The sequence below is a fragment of the Mustela nivalis genome (assembly GCF_964662115.1).
Source record: "Mustela nivalis genome assembly, chromosome: 2".
In the NCBI taxonomy this organism is placed as follows: domain Eukaryota; kingdom Metazoa; phylum Chordata; class Mammalia; order Carnivora; family Mustelidae; genus Mustela; species Mustela nivalis.
In genome coordinates, this window is record NC_139021.1 from 28,797,662 (window position 1) to 28,819,515 (window position 21,854).

The following is a 21,854-nucleotide window of genomic DNA, read 5'->3' on the forward strand; positions in this document are numbered from 1 at the left end:
TAAAGCATGTAATTGTTACATTTCAACTATGTTCCAGGCACCTAGTATGTGAAATTGTGTTTTTATCTCGAGTAGGTCATGGTCTGTTGAAAGAAGCAGACATAAACAGTTACAGGGAGAAACGCACTAACAGCTTATGTTGAAAGGGTTCAGGTGTGAAGGGAAAGGCATCTGTCGGTGGTGGGGCCCTGGACTGAGGGACCAAGGAGAACATTCCTGAAGAAAAGAACAGATACTTTTTGATAGGTGGAAGAAGGCAAGATATCCTGCCTGGAGTTGACAGGGCATATAAGGCCCAGCTGGGTGAAATGGCAGACGGAGGAGGGAGCGGGCAATGTTATGATCTGGCTCTGGCCATGAGGAGTTAGAGCTGGTCACGAGACAGCCACTGATGCCCACAGGCAGGCTTTCTAGAAAGAAGCCCTCTCCACTGTTCTCAGACCATTCTTCCCCATCCCACCCCCACCCCCCGCCCCTGACCTTGTTGTTTCCAACTCGGGAGAGTCCAAACTTCTGACTTCACCATCCCGGACTTGACTATTCAATGTGGTTCTGTCTGTTTTCAGTCCACTCCATGCTCTCTGCAAAATTACATTTTCAAAGTAGCTGTGATTTCATAAACTAGGCTTTTTAGTTGTACACCTCAATCTGATCATATCAAATAAATGTTCTCTGTGGTAAAGAACTGCACAAAAATGGGGTTCAATTAAACCTTACATTTTGATTTTTTTTCTCATAATAGCATCTTACGTTATAACCAGCCACAGTTTTTATATCTTTTGAGTACTTCTGACTAGAGAGCAGTTTGAAAACAGTCCAGTGGCATCTGTTTGGAAAAGACTGCGGAGTCCTGAGTACAGCCGTGTAGATGGCAAACCCACACGCATTGCTCACGGCCATTTCAGTCCCAGCCTGTTTTCTCTGACCTGATGCCATTAGTCAGGCCTTCTCTCTCATGGGCCACTTGGCTAGGGTCAATAGAAACAAGCACGAGACTTCCCAGACTCCTTTGTAAGAATGTCCTTGGACTTCTAGCCCGCACGGTCTCTTTGGTCTGGACTCAGACCTGCTCCTTGAACTTGAGGAAACATTTGGCACTTCTGTTTCTGATCCCCGGCATTTCCAGTCACAGCTTACTCTCCGAATCTGGCTTTCCCTTTCCTGGCTACTCCGGGAAACCATTCGCTTGGTGACTCTCCGTTCCTGGGACACGCTGGCCGATGTGATATCACGTCTGCCCGGCCTGCCAGCCTCTATGCGGGAGGAATTAGGGCAAGTCCCACCGTTATCTCTGGAGGTGAGCTCAGCTATCTGGGGAGGAGGTGACTGTCCACGGGTTGTCACGAATCCATGAGTAGATGGATGATTCTTTATACAGTCAGTCTTTCTCAAACGTTAGCATGCATCTGTGTCTCCTGGAGAGCTTATTAAAATCTAGATTCCTGGTTCCATCCCCGAACTTCTGCTTAAGTAGTTCAAGGATAGGACCTGAGCATTTCTTATAAACATTTCTTATAAACTTCCAGGTGATGCTGAGGCTGTTGGTCCGTGGCCCACACCTGGAGCAGCACTGACCTAGCTCCATGGAGCTACTGTGGGAGGTAGGGAGCAAAGACAGATCAGTCACCTAGACAGAATTTTAAAAATGTACATACTAGCTTTGTCCTCCTACATATTTTGCATATAGGTATATTCCTAAAATCGGGCTCAGGTTTGGGAAAGAGACTGGGACTTTGGACAAAAACAATTGACTTGTTCTTCAGTTGTATAATGTATATGACGTACAACATATATGTTATATGTATGTTTCTCTGTCTTATATTGTTATAACTGGAGCTTGGCTTGGCAGGTGTGAAATTGTTGGGAAAGGGAATATCTGTGCTCACTACATTCAGCTGGCCCTGGGGTCAGAGATGATGCAGAGCATGTGATTAGGTCAGTGGTTTGTAGGACCCATACCAGCGTGAGCAGAAGGCAACACTTCAAGGAGCACCCAAAACCTCAGTAATTAATAGAATCAATGTTTTCATGGACTATTTTTTAAATTAGTATAAATGCCAACAAGTCAATGGTGAATAACATATCAAAATTTTAAATAAAGACCCTGTCAGAATTACAAACGTTTCCCCTCCATCTCAGGCTCTGAGTACAGAGCCTTTTTTTAAATTTTAAAATTTTGATATTTTGCTTATTATGGATTACTTTGCATTTCCTTTTTTAAAAGATTTTATTTATTTGTTCATTATTTGAGAGTAAGAGAGAGAGTGCAAGCAGGGGGAAGAGCAGAGGGAGAAGGACAAGAAGACTCTGTGGAGGTTGGAGTAGACAGGGGCTCTGTCTCATGACCCCGTGATCATGACCTGAGCCTAAATCAAGAGTTGGATGCTTAAGCAACTGAGCCACCGCCCACTCACTCCTCCTTTTGATTTTTCAGATTAAGTTAATTTAATACATTAAATAAGTAAATATAATTATTTGTAAATAAGTTATTTATAGATAAAAATTAAATAATTAATTTGATTTAGTAGATTAATCTTAAATTAATCGATTCCTGTTTTCCTGGAGCCCCTTAAGTTTGGCATGCTCCCTTGCCTCAGCCTATTCTCAGCCTTCTTTTCCCTGTCTGAATTTCAGAATCCTCCTGGGTTTTTAAAAATGAGAGACTTAGGTCTCTTTCCCAGATATTCTTATTTAATCGGTCAGGGAGCAAAGCCTAAGCTTGGTGGGTGCAACAATGGTCAAGAATCACTGAGCTAGACCAATGGACGTTGGTCTCTAGGGATGAAAGATTGGCGGTCCTTGGTGGTCCAGGCGGTGGGAGGATGAGATAAACTGGAGGAAAAGAATGTGCAATGATTCAGAAAGGTGATGGCATCAGAACATTTTGGCAACAGGACACTGGCTCAGGACTTGGGTTCCTGAGTGAAACTGTACAATTCTGTGGGTTTCTAGGTTTAGAGTTGCTGAACCTAGTAAAGTCTATCAAGTTAAGATTCAGACACAAAACCAAGGCAAAGGCTTGGTCACTGGAACTGAGCTATAAGGTCTGAGTTCTGGGAACAGGAAACAAAGTCAAAACAGGATGTGGTGCTGAGTTATCCTAAGTACCACAGTGAGGATTCTCTGGGTTCCTGTGCACAGGTATGAGGCTCAGCCTGGAGCCTCGCATAGGAGAAGGCATTTGGCAAACTCCAGAAAATGTCAAATTCATTTTTGCTGTAATTTAAATAGTAGCTAGAGAAAATTGTTGGCTGTTGATCAACAAAAGGAAATACTTTATGTAATGGTTTTATGAAGTTGTGTTTGTGCTAATTGGAAAAGACATGAAATCTTTGTGCCCTTTATGGCAAAGCAGGTTGGAATGGTAATGTGTCTTTTGGGCATAAACTGCCTTTCCTTTTTGTTTCTCTATCATATAAACTTTTATATCACCTAATGTCCAAATTTGGGTAGAAAATAGGACCTTAGATTTAAAAACAAAGCAGTAGAACTCAACCTGAAAGTATCTAAAGATGAAAAGTATAAACACAAACACATAGTCTGTACCATTTGTAATCTGGTCAGGTGAAGTATGTCTAAGAAGAATGAACACCCTTTATGAGGTTCCCCAAAGTGTCACTTGGAAGCATGACCTAAACGAAAGGCTTAAGAATAAGATTTTTAATCAAAACATCTAACATCTGAGCCTGTGTTTAATCTTGATTTATTGCAAGTTTTATGAAACACTAAGCTTACTTTTAAACATTTGCATAATTCAAAAATGTACTTCAATTATGTTATTATAAAATTCCAACTGTAGCTGGTCATGTTTTATTCTTTCTTTCTCGATGCTAGGAATCTCAATTCCAAATACATATCCTTACATGAATAGTTGTATAGGAACATCCCAATAAAATTTTCTTTTGCCTACTAAATCTATCAACTTACTGTTTTACCTTCAGTAAAACTGTTCTTATCCCCTTACGATGTCATACACACAAATGCAGACACAAAACAATGCTTCCCAGATGTGTATATATCATTTTTAAAAAATCAATTTTATTGAGGTACAACTCATATAAACTGGAGATCACTTTAAGTATACAGTTTTATGAATTTAAACAAATACCACTACAATTAAGATACAGAAAACTTCCATCATCTTAAAATGTTCCCTGTTTTCTCCCAACCAAGTCTGTATCCCCTGAACAATTCTGCATTCAGGTCAATGTCCTTTAGCTTTCTATGTCAAGATTATATTATTATTTGAAGAATTTCATGCAAGTGGGATTATACAACATATACTCTTTTGTGTCTAGCTTCTTTAATCAGCATAATTTTTAAAATAAATATCCATTTGTTGCATGAATCAGTAGTTTGTTCCCTTTTATTGATGCATCCTATTTCATTGTAAGGATAAATGGAGATATATTTTGTTTATACATTCACCTATTTGTGGATAATTTGATTGTCTTTGGGCTTTGGTTATTATGAATAAAACTTTTACTAATATCTATGCAAATACAACATTTGTGGACATATTTTGTCATTTCTCTTGGATAAGCATAAACAAATTCCCCAAGAGTGAAATTGTTGAGACATAAATTTAGTATATGTTTCTATTTTTTAAGAAACTGCTAAAATGTTTTCCAAAAAATGATTGCACCATTTTCATACAAAGCTAATAATATTTTGTTTTCATACAAATAGACGTAATGGCTGGATGTAAAAACTTCAAAGCAGAGGGTAACCATACACATTAAGGGTGAACTCTGTTTTAGGATCTCGTGTGCAGCAGACAGAACATATAGAGCTCTGGGAGAAGGCAGTTTGTGTGGAACACAAATGGGTGTATACATGAGTGAGTTAATTTCCTCAAATTATTTTTCTTTAAAGATTTTATTTATTTATTTGACAGACAGTGATCACAAGTAGGCAGAGAAGCAGGCAGACAGAGAGGAAGAAACAGGTTCTCCGCTGAGCAGAGAGCCTGATGTGGGGCTTGATCCCAGGACCCTGAGATCATGACCTGAGCCGAAGGCAGAGGTTTTAACCCACTGAGTCACCAGGCGCCCCAATTTCCTCAAATTATTTACTTAAAATGTAATTCATAGAATAGAGGTGATTGAGGAAATGACATACTACATCAAACATTCAGTCCAGTCCTTGGCACAGTGTAAAAGATTAGTGTATTTATTATTCAGTAAACACAACTTTTTTGTGGAATATAAAACTAGTATTATTAAACTTGATAAAAACACCACATAGCGCCTCTGAAATATCTAAGTGATAAAGGGTATCTTGCCGCATCCAATGGAGATGTTTAGGGGTTTGACTAAGTTATGTCTCTGTGGAGACCCTAGTGCCATATCATTTTTATTCTTTAAAACCGAGTTAATGTAAAATATAACATTGAATGTTTTTGTGCCTCAGTAATTGTATTAACTTATCAACAAAAATGCAAACATTTGCTCATTCATCATAATTATGTTCAAAGCAAGTTAGGGAATTTGGGGAATTGAAATTCTTACTGATGCCTTTGGAATTAGGATCGTGATATAGAAAACTTTGGAAAAGTAATTTGTTTTCATTATTAGGAATTGTTGGCTTAAAGAGTATTCTAAGACAGAAAGAAGAGTACAGATTATTGAAGTTGTATATAATAATTATTATTTAATGATTGGGTCACTTGATCAGGTTGTTAGTTGCAATGGGATATTTGGTGTCACTGACAAGACCATCCCGGCACTGAGGTGCAGGAGGGATCACGTCTCCATGAGAAAAAGTTTTGTGACAGTTCCATGGTGAACTGCCAAGAGAGATCTGCCAAAATCAGAAGTATAGCATCTTTGAGAATGAAAGGCCATGCTACTATTGGAAATGATTAAAAAACAAAACAAACAAACAAAAAAAGAGGCACTAATGTGGAATGAATTTTTAGTTTGTGAAATCATCATCGTAGTCTCTCCTAAGGCAAGATGTTTCTGAAATATTTTATTATATTTTTTTCTCGAACTTTCCTGCCTGTTCTCCATTCACGCTTGTTAAGTGCGTACTTAGTATGTGCCGCCTGTTGGGCAGGCTCTGTGCCAGACACTATAGATAGGAATGTAAATAGGAAAGGCACAGAGCAGCGCCCAGCCTGGCAGGGTGACTTCCATAAACTGCTAATTATATTGCAATCTGTTAGCTGCTATAATTGACGTGTGTACACATTTTTAAAGACGTACAGTGTTAGGGGAGACTAATTCCATGTGAAAAGGTATGGAGCAATTTCAAAGACCAAGAAGATCAACAGAGGGGGCGCCTGGGTGGCTCAGTGGGTTAAGCCCCTGCCTTTGGCTCAGGTCGTGATCTCAGGGTTCTGGGATCGAGCCCGCATCGGGCTCTCTGCTCAGCAGGGAGCCTGCTTCCTCCTCTCTCTCTGCCTGCCTCTCTGCCTACTTGTGATCTCTCTCTGTCAAATAAATCAATAAAATCTTTAAAAAAAAAAAAAAAGAAGATCAACAGAGGACTTAGGGCCAGGAGAAGGGGAGGGGGAAAAAAAAAAGCCCCTGGCCCAAAGCCTGGGGAATACAGAAGGTCGGGAGTCTAGAAAATTCTCAGCTGGAGACCAGCAGGTACCGGGTCTCTCTCTGAGGATGTCTCACAGTGAATGCTACTCTGTAACACACAGGGCCTGACTGCCTCGCCCTTGAACGTGGAGCCCTATAGCAAAGGCATCTGCTAAGCCCAGGATTCTCTCCTCAGTCCGACTCGTCTTTGGTCTGAGCTCACTTGTTGTCTGTGTGACTTTGGCAAATCCTTGAACTTTTCTGCATCTCGATATTTTCCTTTGCCAAGTAGGGATAACAATAGTAGCGTTCTCATAGGGTCCTGTGTTTCTTTACATAAAATAATATGAATTAAAATTATTAGAACTATGTCCACACAAAGAGTGTACTGAGTAAACATTAACAGATCCATCCTTAAAGTATAAGAAAAATATTGTCTTCTAATTCCGCTGGTTTTTGAGGCATGGGTTTCTGAAGTTGTACCCTGCTAACACTTATTGGTTTCAAGAAGAGGCAGGGCCAGCTATGAAGCTGAATGCTAATCTATATTGCATAGTAATGCCAGAGAAAACACAGGACTCAATTCTATTTAATGATGAAAGGAATGGATAGTGTAGGGTTTTTATGCTGAACAAATTTTTGAAACAAGTCAAGGAGGCTAGAGTGTCCATTCTTATGACTCCTTCTGACAGAAGCCTTATGGTTCTTCTACCTGTTCTCAAGGGATTTTTATTATTTTTATTTATTTTTTTATTTATAATTTAAATATTTTATTTATTTTTTTGATAGAAAGAGAGCATACCTATACAAGCAGGGGGATTGGCAGGCAGAGGGAAAGGGAGAAGCAGACTCCCCACCGAGCAGGGAGCCAGATATGGGGCTCGATCTCAGGACCTTGAGATCATGACCTGAGCTGAAGGGAGAGGTTTTAACCCACTGAGCCACCCAGGCGCCCTCAAGGGATTTTTTTAAAAAGCAATTGGAGTTCACCAAACTCCAGCAAATGAATTTCTAAAAGGAAAATGAAATTGCTAAGCATTTTTATTTTCAAACTGCAGTTGAGACCAATATTTGGTTGTGAAATCAATTTAAAGTTTCATGAAAAAAAATTTAGGTTGCAGATAATATGGGTATTATTTCATAAACTTCTTATTCATATAGGTAATAACATCATGGCTGACACTAACAGAGAACACTATATATATGATAGTGAGACTCTTATGTCTACTCAGTTAATTTGCATATGTCCTATCAGATCTTATTATCAACTCCATTTTGCAGAGGAGGTAACCAAGGGGCTAACCAACTTTAGAAGGACAGAGTTGATATATTTCAGAGCCTGGAGTGCGGACCTGGAAGTCTGGCTCTAGAAGCTATGAGGGACATGAGTATAATAGAAAATGTACATCTTACTGTGGTTTTGAAGCCATTATGACAAAGACATGTGTAGCTGCCCCCTCCCAGGATCCCTAGGGAAGTATCCTGCCTTTGCAGAGCTTCTACTGGCTTGAAAGTCACTCTAATGCTCCTGTGTCTTCTGAGTTTTAGCTGGATGGTTTAATCAACTTAAGAATGAAAGAGGAACGAAAGCGTATGCAAACAAATAAGATATCCAAGTCTTCAAGGGCGTGCTTTCAGAGAGAGAAAATGGTGAACTAGTAGAATGTGAAGGTCCTAAAAAAATTCAGTTAGTATCATTTGCAAAACAGTATTTCAGAAAATGAATGTTTACTGTGCACCAACCTATTCCAAGCACCGTGGGGAGCAAAGATAAGTAGAACAAGGTCCCTTGTTCTCAAGCAGCTTACAGTCCAACGGGAGAGACAAACCAACATAAGGTATGAACTACAATATTACCTTGTAAGTTCAACGAGAGAATGTGAAGAAATGCAGTGAGCTCTTCAATTGTACATAAGAGTGGTCACCAACCCGACCTAGGCTCCAGGAGGAACTAATCTCTGTCCTGATTCTTGAGAGTAGAAAGAGGAGGGGGTTTCAGGCTGCGGGGAGAAGGTGTGTCATAAAGCAGAGGCATGAAGTCTGGAGCATGTCTTTAGAACAAGGGGTGGTTTCATCTGCCTCACCATCATGAGAATGTCTTTGGGGATAAACATTTAATATTTTTCTACAACATCCTAATCATTGACAGAATGCCACACCTTGCCAAGATAGCAGCATTCTCCCGGCTCTGCTGAGTATGTGTAACTGAGTACTAGTGCAGCTTCTACAATATTATGTCTGTCCCTGATAAATCCTGGCTGAATTGGCTTACCTAAGGGCTGAGCGTACTTCAGAGAGCAAAACACTTTCTGCGGATTGATTGTCCTCCTTTCAAGGGAGATGCTGCCCGCAGCAACTTTAAAGTCTTCTTGCTTATGTCGGTTAGATGATGGCAAGTGTTCACCACCTCTCTGGGGCACAACAAGCCATGAGAGTGTTTTCTCCTCATTCTAGACACATGCTTTTTACAACATGTTTCAACAAGGAACATGAGTTTTTGGCAACCCAGAGCTCAGTGTACCGTGTAGTCATCCAGCACCATTTTTTAAAAAGAATCAGTCTTTTTAAAAGGTGGTTTGTGCTGTGGAAATGAAAGCCTGGAGTGTCCCTTAAAGGATTTGAGTATCCCATAAATCAGCTGGATGATCTTCAGCAATTTGCTTCAGCTCTCTGAGCCTCAATTTCCTGGTCAATAAAATAAGGGTTTTGGGGGGACACCTGGGTGGTTCAGTCAGTTAAGCCTCTGACTCCCGGTTTTGGCTCAGATCATGATCTCGAGGTGGTGGGATCAAGCCCCAAGTCGGGCTCCATGCTCAGTGGGGAGTCTGCTTCGAATTCTCTCTCCCTCTCCCTCCTGCTCACTCTCTCTCTCAAATAAATAAATAAATAAATAATGAAATTAAGAAAAATTAAAGGTGTGGAAATAACTGACATGTTCTAGTTTTAAAAGTCTGATTTTGAGAGTATACTAGGCTAAGTATCCTAGGCTACGTGAGCACCAAGAGATGCTTCAAGTTCAGGCGGCTCAGAGTCCCGCTATCACGTCTCTCTTACCCCCATCATCTCAAAGGAGCCCAAATGGAAGAAGTTCAGCTTCCTCCCTGAAGTTGAACAAAGCTGCCTTGTGAACCGAGCCGGGGAAGTGGAACCCTCTGGTGGTGCCTCTGGAATTTCAGCCCATCTCTAACACTGCATTGCCTGCTTCTGGCAGCAGACATGCTGCTCTGTTTGGCTCTCCTGTGTTGGTTTCCCTCCAGGGTGGAAAAGGCCCAAAGCTCTTCTGCATCATAGACTTAATGCCATTGGCTTAGAGCGTCTGCGGAGGCCGAGAGTTGCATAAGGGAACAGAGCAGAAAAACCCACATGATGTCACAGAATCAGGCTCTCAGGGGGACCTTTAAACCCACTGTACATATGCAGATAAGTCCCCTGGAGTAGAGAGAGGGTGAGATGGCCTCTTTGGAGATAATAATGTTATCTACCTTCCTGTTTTTTGTTCTTAAGGAATGCATATTAATGTCAGAGAAAGTCGACCAGAGCTCTGCTGGTCTAATGATGCATATTTTATGGTTGTTATGTTGTAGGTTCATCTCCTTTATCGGTGACTCCCGTAACTGTGGTGAAGGAAATGCCAGACCTCTCTCCTGGCTGTTACCATAGCGATTCCTGAGAAAGAAGAGCCAAGCATGAAGTATTCAGGTGAAATTTTTATCCAACTCGTGTTTAAATTCAATGTGGGTTTTACTTATTAAAATATTTGAAATCCAGCGATCAGGGAGGCCGAAGCACTACTTTCCCGATGACCTTTGCTACTTCCTCTCCGACTGCTGCTTTCTGCACGGAGCTATCTTCGGCCAGAGCCAGCACCAGCCGGCGTTCTCCTGGGCTCAGGTGAGAACTGCTGACCCCCAGTGAAGGCAGCTGAGTGATGGGCAACATTCTAGTTTAAAAAAGGCTTTATTTTATTTTATGATTTTATTTGTGTACAGTCGACACACAACGTCACTAGCGTGTCAGGCATACAACACAGTAATTCAGCAATTCTAAAGGTTATGCTGGGCTCACCACAAGCAAAGCTGTCCCCTGTCACCGTGCAGCTACGACAGTACCATCGACTCTATTCCCCGTGCGGGACTTTCCATCCCTGGGACTTGCTCAGCCCAGAACCAGAAGCCTGTAGCTCCCACTCGGCTTCACCCATTTCACCCATCTCCCCACACCCCTGCTCTCTGGCAACCACCAGTCTGTTCTTTATATTTCTAGGTCTGATTCTGCTTAAAAAGAGATCATAAAATGTTTCTTTCCCTACTCATCTGAACACTGGCCCCAGTATTTTTTAAAGTCACAATAACTGTACTCTGGACATTTGGTTTTGTGTCTAGTTCCATTTAGTAGAAAGCCCTCAACCCATGTTGCTGGTGGGCTAGGCTTGTACTTCCATTCTAAGACACAATAAGCTAGCCTGCTGGCAGTAGGTCAGAAACTTGGCGCTGTGTCGTCACATTCACACACGTGGCAACAATCTAGAGCATGAAGAGTTGGGGGGTAGGTGGACCGGAAGGCCAGCCAGGACAGCTGTGGAGCTGATCATCCTTTGGGAACAACAAAGCTGGAGAATCCTTCTTAGCCCGTGCTCAGCATTGCATAGACCGGGCACCAGGAACCTTCTTCAAACGTTCGTTGTTGTTGTTTGTTCTGTTTTTGAGTGGGAGACTTTTTTCTTTTCTGTACTGGGCCAGAGAAGAAATGTATTTGGCTTTGCAGTCCACACCATGCCTGCTGTAACTGCTCAGCTCTGCCATTTTAACAGAAGCAGGTACAGATTTTGGAGAAATGAACACTGAGCCTGTGTTCCAACCAACTCCGGTGACGAACAATAACATTTGTGTCTCTTGTGATTTTCTTCTTTAGATTTTTTTTTTTTTTTTTTTTTTTTTTTTTTTACCCAGCCATTTAAAAATGCAAGAACTCTTCTTAGCTCATGGGTCACTGAAGTAATGGGCAGAGTGGCCTGTCTGGCCAGCAGGCTGCTGTTGGCTGAATTCCAGCCTTGCATGTTAAGAAGACAGAATCTTGGGAAAGATGGTCTCACTTTGAATTTTAGTCTCTTACTTTTTACCTGTTTTACCTTGGACAATTAATTTCTCCATGATCTGGTTTACCTATGTGTGCAGCAAAGCTAGTGATAGGTACCTACTCACGGAGCTCTTTAAGGTTTCCATAAAGGAAAGAAACAAACCAGAAGAAACCAACCCGCCAACACCTTGATTTCATCCTTGTGGCCACCAGAACCATGAGACAATAAAGATTGGTTAAGCCAAATAAATAAATAAATAACAACAAAAGTCGGTAAGAGGACCGATAAAGTGTGCTTTTAGCAGAAGAAATGCTCACCAATAGGAATCATTATCACCTCGCAGGTGGGCTCAGGACACTGTGGGAGCAACTCTGTCATCATTGGAACTGGACAGAAGTAGCCAGATCTGATGTCACCTAAGAACCAGGTGATGTAGAAAGAGAATAGGACCATCCTGCCTTTCTTCAGCAGTTGCCAAAGTAGTAGAGGACTCCTTTCGTCCACCTGCCCTGGGCGCCTGCCCCTGGCCACCACCTCCCGTACCCCTCCAGCCCACTTACGAGGACTGTTTCCCGCTGGAAAAGGCTGCTTGTGTGCAGCGAGCCGGCACCTTCTGTCTCCCTTAATTTTATCATTTTTACTTCCCTCCTGCTGCACTTTCTAAATGTTGACACGGTGATTTCAGGACTGGTTTCATCGTTTTCACATCTTATGATGCCTGTTTTGTTATACTTCATAAACCCAGAGAGGCAAATTTTTGCTGAACATTACACAGCTGTCAGGCAGCCGACAACTGCCCTCCCACAGTTGTATATGAAAATACAAAGTTTTTCTTATGATGTTTGTTGTTTTCTCTCCTCATTTTACTGGTTCTTGCTCCTTTAGGGAAGCTTAGAGCTGAGGAATATTTGTTTTAGAGGGGGAGCGTAAAGTATATAGAATAGTACAGGAATGTTTATGCAGATGAATTTTGGAAATATCTAGAGGCTATTATCCTGACGATTTGTTTTCTTTTTCAATAATTGGTTTCAAAGATTTCAAATCCTTCTCCTAAGAGAGTCCCTATCAGAATCTTAATTAATTTTGTTGTAAACACACAAGCTACAAGAAAGATGCTGGGCTAAAATACTGTCTCGCTTGGGGAAAACCAGGCGTCATTTTGGAGAATTTTATAATGGAGGCCACTGACAACACTTTTTATTGCTTCTTAAAAATGAAAAATTTTTAGGCGTGTGATTCTCTATTGACTTACGTTGTAATTAGTGTGGTGTTTAAAAACTTAATTATTCATTCATAAAACCTTGGCTCTGGAGTCAGTTCTAATTCCCGTCTCATCACTTACTAGGCTTTGTGGCTTGGAATAAGTTATTTAAGCTCTCTCTGCTCAATTTCCTTCTCTGTAAAAAAAAAAAATAAAAATAAAAAAAATTAAAAAAAAATAGGGGTCTAAGAATTACCCACCTTCTCAAAGAAACACAGAATTGTAAGGAATAAAAGCCATAATTCATATAAAGTCTTTAGAATGGTGCCTAGTCCAGAAAAAAGAATTCAAAAGATGCTATAGCTTGTTTCTTATTCATTTACTATTCATCAGGGAGTTCGTCTGTCCCTCCTGTGCTCAGACCTGGGCCCCTTCCGGTTATCAGCTGTGTTGCCTTGGATACATTGCTTCCCCTCTCTGAGCCTCAGGCTTCTCATCTATAACACAAAGATCATAACAGTGCTTGAGAAAATGAGTTAATATATTTAAAGCCTCTAAATCAAGTCCTGACACAAAGTAACTACGTACTCAGTGTTAACTATTATTATATTTGTTATTATATTATTATATTTGTAATTTGCCAAGGTCCTGTGGTAAATTCTGGATATTTTGAGATGAGAGACGCTGTCACTAAGAGGCAACATGGCAGACTCCACAGACTGGTAAAGAAGGGAATGAATCAACCAGTGGTGTGACCATGGTGACGACAGAGGTGTGCTCAGGCGACGGTGTTTAGTTTAAGGGAGCAGCTCACAGGCAGGCAGGTAAGCTCACAGTGGAGGGAGGCTGAGTGCTCTGGAGGCCGAACGGACCTGGCTTTGGGCTTTCTCCTTGCTCTTTCTAGTGAAGTTCCTCAGCATCTGACACCCTCCATTTTTTTCTTCCTGGACTGGGGCTGATCTTACCTACCTATCTGCTTCCTGGAAAATATTATTTCACTCCCCAATGGGCACATGGGAGGCATGTAGAAACTACCGTAATTATTAGCTGGAGTGGAGAAGGCCACGACCATTGCCAAACTGTATGCAGGTTCGAAAAGAAATTATCTCTTGATTTAAATAAGGCCTTACTTCGGGCTTCAACAGAAAAAACTTCAATATCCCGATGTTCTAAATATATAGAGATTCAAACAACACAAATGACCGTTGTAGAGATAAAATATTTAGCTCACAGGAAAAATATTTCCAGGAGAATTGTTTAAAATGAAATGCATTTAATTACTTAATGGATAGTTTAAATGAAAATGAATTTAAAAATGAATGCCTTGGCTAATCATTAATACAGGCCTTAACTGGTGATTATTAAGAGAATGGTTCCCAAAGTGCTTTCCGAAAACTCAAGTCCTGCTAATCCCAAATGAGAAGGATTCTGTGATTCAAACATGTAGACAAATTCTAGGTTAAACAGAGTTCTTCTCTACAGAGCATTTCATACCGTTTAAGATAGTAAGTGTATTGGATGTCTCTATGAAGGGCTAGAGTATATAGCATTTCCCCAATGTATTTGACCATGGAATTCCCTCTTCTCCCTGATCCCTGCCCCGTGTGTGTGTGTGTGTGTGTGTGTGTGTGTGTGTGTTTATTTCATGCCCAAGTCCAGCAAAACTAATTTTGGAAAACTATGCTTTATCTTTTTAGACACCCATATAACACTCATATATGTCTGCTACCTCCTACTGACATTCCTGCTGGTGTTCTGATGGTCAAAATATAATATGCCAGGCATAACGGTGTTCTTCACATCTCCTGAAACTTACAGGAGTCCTAGAGATTTTCCTTTGAACTGCTTACAGTGCGTTCATAAGAGCATCTTAAAATGTTTTTAAAAGAAATTTATCGAAGCATCAGATTAACATTTTGAAATGGGGTGGGGGGGGAAGCAAATAATAGGAAAAGAGGAAGAGTGATCATTGAAATCCATTACAAATGTGTACTCTGAAAATAGTCTTTCATCTCGATTTGAAAGAATTCTGTTTTGTGCATTAGTAAAGGTTTCCTCTCCATCTGATTCAAGCTCATTGTACCAATTACTTTCAGGTACTGCTTGTACAATGCTGACAACCAGAGAATGCATGTTGCATAAATAGGGACACACTGCCTGAAAACAAATGTATCCTTTTGAAGATGAATGAAGGAAACAGCCATGCCCAAGAAATAGAATATTCTACTGGTGGCCATGAGTTGCAAAGCACTCGAACACACAATCAAGGACCCCTGTGACTTCTTCAAATCTGGGTCCATCGGGGAAAAAAGAAACACACTTTTGGCTAAAACTATTGTTTCCATAGTCATCCACACGCCTGAACTTAAATATTCATGTGAACCCCAAATGCACATGAAGATTTCTAGAGCATATGAACAGTTTCACAGCAAGACCCACTCAGTGCTGGCTAGGATGCTGGATTGCTCTGCTGTCCTGTTCTCTGAGTCATGGAGCCCAATGGATCCATCTGCACTAGGGCCTTCTAACTACACAGATGGCGGTTCTGTTTCTGTGTGTGGTGATAAGCACTCAGTTGTTAATGAGGAATAAAAATAGATTCAATAAATTCAGTAAAGACTGTAATTAAGCAATTGAAAGTCTTTAAAACTAACCAGTAACGGGTTCTACTTTTCAATTTGTTCCCTCAAACTAAATTTGACTTGTCAGGCTGACTCAACTCCAGGTACCTAGATAACTGAGGGGCGGCCGTAAAACCATTCCAGAGCCTAGAGCTCAGACTCCACATTCCTGGAGGCAAGCTAAATGAGGAACTAGAGACTGCCCTCTTGTTTCTCAACAACTTTCAATTTGTCTTCCAATCAGGAATGCTAATTTAGAAACACCTTGTTCTGCTCTTTCTTTATATTATTGAGAATCTGTTATTTTTAAATGATTTAAGACATTAATTACAAGAAATTTTCCATTTTTTTTTTAAAGCAGGTACATGGTTGTTCATATTTAACTTAATTGCTTAAGAATATTTGGTTGAGGAAAAAATAGAAGTTTAATGTTCATACTTCTTTGTTCAGCAGACCATACTCCTCTTCTGGTTGTTCCCAGGGACTTGATCCTCACAGGTAAAATAACTTGAACCTGACCTGCAGCCTCAGGTCTGCCCCAGACCCTTTGGTGTAGAACTATTTTTAGTATCCCCACTTTGCAGGTAAGAAACCCACCGGGGGTGGCCCAGCTCATGTGGAACAAGGCTAGGATTTGAACTTGGGCACCCTGTCCTTGGAGCCCGTGCTCTTAACCATATGCTCTGGGCCTCTGTACCGCCTCCCATTTGAACAGACCCATTCCTTGGGTCTCCTTGATCCAAGCAGGATGGAAAACAAGAAGCATACATGAGAGTGCCCCCTCACCCCCGAAATGCCACACTGTCTGTTGAATTCTAGAATGGGGGCTCCCAACGTGTGGTCAACTATAGCAGCATCTGTAACTGTGCTTTCTCCCTCCATGACTCTTTGAAGTAATGGGCATTCACTAGGACGCATAAATGCCACTGTATTTGTAAGGTGTTAGTCTCACTAGAGCGTGGTCATATTTCTTATATAAAATCAACATGGCTAATGACAAGCAAATTTTGAGAAACCAACTTCTTTTTTTTGATGCTAAGGGGGAAGGCAGTACAAAGACAGTTTGTTTGCCTGGAATAGCACTCTTAATGATGAAGACAGGAAAGTGTTTTGACAATAGTACAATCAGGTGAATGAAGAACTACTTTAAAGTGATACCTGCAAGGGATTGTGGGTAGCTCCGACTCACGTGCTATGATATAAAACAGACATTAATTCTGCGTCCAGAGTAAATTCTGCATTGCTTCCTCCACTTCTGCAGGACCTCTGGATCCTTATCACGTTTTTCTTCTCAGGGTCCCCTCCTCCCTGCAACTGAGAAAAGGCCCTCCAGTAAACTAATGAACCCCTATAATGGACCCTTGCAGTCTCTACCGCTGGTTTAAACCACGTTGGTTTCATGGAGATGTCAAAGTGCAGCCTGGGCCCCACCCACACTCATGTCTGCATCAGCCTCCCCCTCCTCTGACAATCACGGCTCACTGACATGCACCCAGTGTCCCACAAGGTCTCCTAATACTCTGCACACCTTTTACAGTAATTCACATTTCATGTCTTTGACGGCAAAATTGGGGTTTCTATATTATCTCCACTGCTTCAGCTTAAGAGTTTGCAGAACTTTCTCTGTAAGACCCATATTGTAAGTGCAGAGCTTCAAAAGCGTTTGTGGACAATGCTGAATAAAGTCTCCTGCCACAAAATTAACTGTTTTAAAGCCCACCTCATATTCAATACTCTTCTCATTCCTAGGGAAGGAAGCAATATCTCATCTAGGTAAGTATGACTTGTGGGGGAAATGTTTCTTAGAAATTGTGGCAGATGTTGCTATTTCCTTCCAAATATTAATTTCTCCCTGAACAATGTACACAGCTCTGGGCTATAATTTTCAGTTCCTCTTGAAGCTCTGAGATGCAAGTGGAATTTGCTCTTCAGGATTTCCAGGAAACCTTTAAGAAATTGGGAAGGGAGGGCACCTGGATGGCTCAGTGGTTTAAGCCTCTGCCTTCAGCTCAGGTCATGATCTCAGGGTCCTGGGATCGAGGTGTGCATTGGGCTCTCTGCTCAGCAGGCAACCTGCTTCCTCCTCTCTCTGCCTGCCTCTCCGTCTACTTGTGATCCCTCTTTCTCTGTCAAATAAATAAATAAAATCTTAAAAAAATAAAAAAAAATTTAAAAAAAAGATGCTACACCTTATTTTATTGATAGAGAAAGCCTGAGTTTCCAATGTTCATACACAAACCAGCTCTAGAATTCCTATGTCTTTTATGTGAAAAAGAAATACTTTTTTATTTTGTTTCAGACATTATTTTTTATTTGTTTGTTTTGGTTTAATGTTATTTGTAGACAAATGCAATTCTAACCAGTAGATAAGTTAATTTAATGAGAGTATCCAATTAAATTTTAAGTGGCATAATAGAGGCAAGACATACGAATTCAGGAATGCCTTATGATCTTTATAAAAACAAGGAAAGCTTCTCGTCTTTCTTAGGGTGGGTTGTTAACCACTGGCAAAACAGGAAATGCCACTCAAAACTACCATGAGTAATTAATTGGAAAAGATGAGAAGCCGCTTTGTACTGTATCAATGTTGCTAGACTGCACTACATTTCTTAGAATTCCCTTTTCTGTATTTTCTAGATGGGGTGGGCCATAAGGGACAGCCTTGTCGGCAACACAGAGGGCCACTTTGTAACTTACATGTCTGAATCATTCATGTGAGGTAGCTCTCAGGCCTGCATGCTCTCCGCCTTCCTCTGGATCCTAATTCAGTATCTCTGAATCCTGGGCCACTTGTGTGTATTTAACTCCATGAAGAAAGGCCCTGTTTACTGCAGATACCTACACCATCAAGGTCAGATGCAATAGGAAATGACACAGGTTTCGGTCTTTCCTTGTGGATTCTAGATCATATTCATGGATTCCAACTTTTTCTTGCTTTCCCCTACTTTATCCCTATATTCCCTCCCTGGGAATGACTGCCTAATGACTGGACTTGAAGCTCTAACATAAGATGCAAAGATAAAAACCCTGCAGAGACCACTTAACCAGCTGCCACTATTGCAGAAGCTCTAATACATAGACCTTGAGGTGCATGGGTGGCTTCGTTGGGTAAGCATCCAAACCTTGATTTTGGCTCAGGTCATGATCTCAGGGTTGTGAGATCAAGCCCCGAATCAGGCTCTACACTGGGCGTGGAGCCTACTTAAGATTCTCTCTCTCCCTTTCCTCTGCACTGCCCTATTCTCTCTCTCTTTCAATAAGTAAGTAAGTGAATAAATAAATAAATAAATAAATGCAGAAGGGGCCAATTTGTACTGAAAAATCCAAAATAGAATATAAGCAGACAGAAATAGAAAAGGAGTCTTGTATGTCATTCTTGATTTGTTAATTAATTCAACAAATATTTATTGGGTGATACATAAATGTCAGACACTGTGCAATGTTCTAAGTTAAAATGATGGCTTCTTGTCAACCTGGTACCAGTTCTAGGTACTGGTGATATAGCAATGAACATAGCAAATATCCCTGTCATCATAGAGCTTACATTCTGGTTAGTTGAGGCGACCAATAGACATATAAATAAAGCAAATATGTTCATATCAGATCATAATGAGTGAAATAGAGAAGAGACACATAGAGACAGTAACTCCCTTCATTAATGGCAAGGATTTAGAGAAAATGTAGGCCAAGTGCCTGACCCAGAATAGTCCTTCTGTAAACTGGGGTTTTTTTGTTTTGTTTTGTTTTTTTGTTTTTATTTTGTTTTTTAGATTTTATTTATTTATTTGACAGACGGAGATCACAAGTAGGCAGAGAAGCAGGCAGAGAGAGTGGGGGGGAAGCAGGATTCCTGCTGAGCAGAGAGCCCGATCCCAGGACTCTGGGACCATGACCTGAGCCAAAGGCAGGGGCTTTAACCCACTGAGCCACCCAGGCACCTCTGTAAACTGGGGTTTTTATTGTTTTCTTTAGGACTGTGACAGAGGGATTAAAAAAGGGAGAGAGAAGATGTGATGAAAACCCATGAAGAGGAATCAGAGCTCAGTAACTGATTATGCTTGTTACTTAAGAGAGGGTGCATTAATGGGATATGAATTCTAACCTCCAGAATGCAAAGAACTTAAAGAAAATAAAGAAATGGTTCTCCATATTAGTAAGAGAGTAAAAGAAAAGCTACATTAATTAGGAGAATAAAACAAGATAAAGCAGTCTGGAATGTGGCAGAGAAATATGGAAATGAATGTGAGGAAGAACACGAACCGTCCATAAGACAAAGCCCAGGGTACACTGCTGAACTTGAATCTCTGAAGCACACCAATAGGAAATTTAAACAGGTGAAAATGGACAGCCTGAGTCACGTTTGTTTGGAGGACCCAACTCTAGGCCTGTATAGCTCCATGATCTTCTGATTCTGGGATGATGCTTCTGCAGGTACAGGAACTGGACTATGAAGATCAGGATAACCTGGGTCGTGGTGGGACTCAGCTGAATCATGGGTCACTGTGGCTAATGGCCATGTACGCTTCCCTGCAGCCACTGCTCACTCCTTAAATGCCATCCCCATTTGCCCTTAATGATTAAATACACAAGGTAGAAGAAAATGAAAAGATCTCATTACTTTCTTTAAGGCACTTTTGTTTCTCCAATGAAGAACACTGAGTAGCAGGTACCATGTTGTTGAGAGTGTTAAAGGAGAAGCTTGGCAACTAAAAAAGCCACGTAAGATATGATGGGCTTCGTTTCAGCACGCGTCGTATAAATAGTAGCACTTTTAATGATTGTACCCAGCAGTACATTACTAATCATCTCCCCTGTGGGTGAAAGGTGACTCACACTGCAGAATTTGGGAGAGACTAAGGAGAGGATGGGAGAGCAGGGACAGGAGGACAGGACTTGAAGGTGTGTGTGTGGAGGGTGTTGTGTTAAATGGTCACCATGGTCTCACCTGACCACAGTGTAGCTGGTGGAGATATCCTCAAATATACCCACATTTGGGCATCTAGGTGGCTCAGTTGCTTAAGCGACTGCCTTCAGCTCAGATCATAATCTTGGAGTGCCAGGATCAAGTCCCACATCAGACTCCCCACTCAGTGGGGAGTCTCCTTCTCCCTCTGACCTTCCCTGCTCTCATGCGTGCTTTCTCATTTTCTCTCTCTCATATAAACAAATAAAATCTTAAAAATATATATATACCCACATATTTACTGAATTACATGGAAAACAATGCTTCAGTTTTCTAATGGAGTAAATAGTGATGATTTGGCAACGTTTCTTTGAAGACGACCTATGAAGAGGTTTTGGCAACATTTCTTTGAAGATGACAATCTTTTGGTTTGGAGCACCGGAGAAGCACATTATTAACACAAATATTCAAAATAGTGGGCACTGAGATAGAGACAGAAGCTATTTTTGTTGACCCTGGTATGTGCCCGAAATGTTAAAAGTCCTGATGTCCTATTTGTGAAGAGAAGTTATTAAAGACTAAGCATATCTAAAATCTGGAAATGATTTGGGATTAAGGTTTTCAATAGCAGATCATAGATGAAGCTTATAAGGAAATGAATGCATAGAAAGGTCAGGCTCCTTTCCTAAATTAAAGGCAGAGAATAAACACAATGTTCTCTAGGATAGCCTTGCTTGACCCATGACCCAGGATCTCTTCCCTCAAAGCATTTGTAATGCTCCTTGAGAAGATAAACATGGTCGCCCTCAGTGCAGAGTCTGCTTAAGTTTCTCCTTCTCCCTCTGACCCTCCCCCCACCCCCACTCTCCCACACTTTATCTATCTCTCTAAAATAAATAAATAAATAAATAAATAAATAATTTTTAAAACAACAACAACAAGAATCCAAGGTGGTAGGTACTATTATTATTTGTGTTCTATAAATGCACAGATTTGGGCACCACGAGACCACTCATCTGGCTCAATGTCACAAAGCTTGTAAAGGGATGAGCCGAAATCTATTTTCTGAAGCTGAGTATACATAAGCATATTGTGTAGTTATGAAGAAATGCGTTATCCCAGAAAAATAGTATCTGTAGAACTATATGTGAAAATGCTCACTGATGAAAGAAGAACTTAAGATGCTCTTTTCTTATGAATTCTTTTTGACCTAAGAAGGCATTTGAACTACAAAAGTTAAAGGGAGGGTTTGGAAACTCCCACAGCAGAAAATATTGGAATACTAGAAGAGATGTGAATTTTTATTGTTGATTAGACATAAAATGGAGTTGTTTATGGATATGTTTAGACATGAAATGTCTACACAAAAGAACTAAAACTTCATGTATAATACCTCACTTTAACTTCTAAATTTTAGTAACCACCACGGACAGACAGGCTACCTCATATCATTTAGCAACTTCTATACTAAATTTTCAGATCAGATGAGAAAACATGTGCAACTCTTCATTAAGACTCT

At 40.8% G+C, this 21,854-nt stretch overlaps 1 long non-coding RNA gene across 1 annotated transcript; it reads left to right on the top strand.

Moving 5' to 3' along the window:
* The first annotated feature begins 1,091 nt into the window (after window positions 1-1,091).
* Window positions 1,092-15,650, top strand: LOC309860612. Its single transcript, XR_014309491.1, has 4 exons — window positions 1,092-1,297; window positions 10,118-10,424; window positions 13,457-13,635; window positions 14,908-15,650. It is a non-coding gene; the product is annotated as an uncharacterized lncRNA (long non-coding RNA).
* Window positions 15,651-21,854: the final 6,204 nt, after the last annotated feature.